Genomic DNA, 2,563 nt, shown 5'->3' on the forward strand with positions numbered 1-2,563 from the left:
ATAAAATACGGGACGTATTATGTGAAACCCCTTGGCGGCGGGCGGCGGGCGGAAGGCATCACTTTGTCCGGACTCTAATTCAAATTGTATTCATCCGATCTTCACCAAACTTGGTCAGCAGTTGCATCTAGTTGATATCTAGGCCAAGTTCGAATATGGGTCATGCCGGGTCAAAAACTAGGTCATAGGGTCAATAAGTGCATTTTCAAAGGGGCCACTTTGTCCGGACTCTATTTCAAATTGTATTCATCCGATCTTCACCAAACTTGGTCAGCAGTTGCATCTAGTTGATATATAGGCCAAGTTCGAATATGGGTCATGCCGGGTCAAAAACTAGGTCATAGGGTCAATTAGTGCATTTTCAACGGCGCCACTTTGTCCGGACTCTAATTCAAATTGTATTCATCCGATCTGTACCAAACTTGGTCAGAAGTTGTATCTAGACAATATCTAGGTCAAGTTCGAATATGGATCATGCCGGGTCAAAAACTAGGTCACAGGGTCACTTAGTGTATTTCAAGCATTTAGCATGGTGTCCGCTCTCTAATTGAAGTAGTTTTCATCCGATCTTCACCAAACTTGGTCAGAAGTTGTATCTAGACAATGTTTAGGTCAAGTTCAAATATGGGTCATGCCGGGTCAAAAACTAGGTCACAGGGTCACTTAAACCATTTCAAGCATTTAGCATGGTGTCCGCTCTCTAATTGAAGTAGTTATCATCCGATCTTCACCAAATTTGGTCAGAAGTTGTGTCTAGACAATATCTACATGTAGGTCAAGTTCAAATATGGGTCATGCAAGGTTAAAAACTAGGTCACGAGGTCTATTAGTGCATTTCAATCATTTAGCATGGTGTCCGCTCTCTAATTGAAGTAGTTTTCATCAGATCTTCATCAACTTTGGTCAGAAGTTGTGTCTAGATGATATGTAGGTCAAGTTCAAATATGGGTCATTATAAAGTTATCAAGTTGTCCAAAGCCTTAAAACGGGCGTATCTTGTGACAGTTTGGCACTCTTGTTATTAATATATATGCCAAATTTAATGAAATAGACTTGAAAATGTGTGTCGCCAGATACCAAGTAAGAAAAAAATCAGCATTTTTATGTAGGGTCTTCACACTGTAAAATTATTTGTGGCCAAATAATAATAGATGAAATCAGCATTTTTATGTAGGGTCTTCACACTGTAAAATTATTTGTGGCCAAATAAAAATAGATGAATGCATATTAGGCTTCAATGTTGCTAATACTATGACGACATGTTCATACAATGCCATTTTTATTAATATATATGCCAAATTTAATGAAATAGACTTGAAAATAAGTGTCGCCAGGTACCGAGTAAGAAAAAAATTAGCATTTTTATGTAGGGTCTTCCCACGGTAAAATTATTTGTGCCCAAAATAATAATAAATGAATGCATATTAGGCTTCAATGTTGCTTATACTATTACTACTGGTTCATACTATGCCATTTTTATAAATATCTATGCCAAATTCAATGAAATAGACTTGAAAATGTGTGTCGCCAGGTACCAAGTGAGAACAAAATCAGCATTTTTATGTAGGGTCTTCATACGGTAAAATTATTTGTGCCAAAATAATAATAGATGAATGCATATTAGGCTTCAATGTTGCTTATACTATGACGACATGTTCATACAATGCCATTTTTATTAATATATATGCCAAATTTAATGAAATAGACTTGAAAATGTGTGTCGCCAGATACCAAGTAAGAAAAAAACACTATTTTTTAATAATAAAAGTATAAAATGTTAACCATTCTGACCTAAAACACAATATAGGAAACCGTACATCCAACTCGTAGTCATTAAAGTCCAGAGTCAGTTTACATGAAATGATGTTACACGAGATATGTATTTCATACTATACAGAAGCGAAGGAGTCATAAAAAAACTAAATTTAGTATTAACGAGTAACGACACGCTTACATGTACATCAATTTTAACTTTAATTGAATTACATTTAAAATGATCAAAGATTAAATGAGTAAAGAAAGAGCCGAATTGGTGTGAAAAACAAAAAAAGATAGTATGGTTATAATCACGTTGTCCAATCAAAAAGCTTTTAGAAAATAATTTACTCAACCTCTAATGAGTATTTGCGTATCGTATGGTCCAAACTTTAATTAATTACTCAATATTCAATCAGGTATTACACTTAAAGAAATGTTTTTTGGTATTTCGCCCCCATTTAATTGAAAATATTATAATTGCTACACGCATAAAGTAAAGAGAGTCCAAGCAAAATGCCACCTACGCCTTCCGCTGCTTGGAAGTATTTCACGACATCATCCGATAAGAAGTCGCCGATCCAAGTGACTTTTAAACGTGGCAACTTTAAAAGACTGACTTTTCAGTCTGTTAATCAGGTTCAAAGTGTGTTGTGGCTATGTACATAATTCGTTTAAGTTCAGCTTTAATTATATTTAGATCTAACTGTTGTGTCATGTAATTATTTTGTCGTCATGAAATATTATTGTTCTCGTTCTATTGTTGATGTACGATATTAATAGTTTAAAAACAGTTATTGTCATTCAA

This window comes from Dreissena polymorpha, chromosome 13 (assembly GCF_020536995.1).
Source record: "Dreissena polymorpha isolate Duluth1 chromosome 13, UMN_Dpol_1.0, whole genome shotgun sequence".
Classification (NCBI taxonomy): domain Eukaryota; kingdom Metazoa; phylum Mollusca; class Bivalvia; order Myida; family Dreissenidae; genus Dreissena; species Dreissena polymorpha.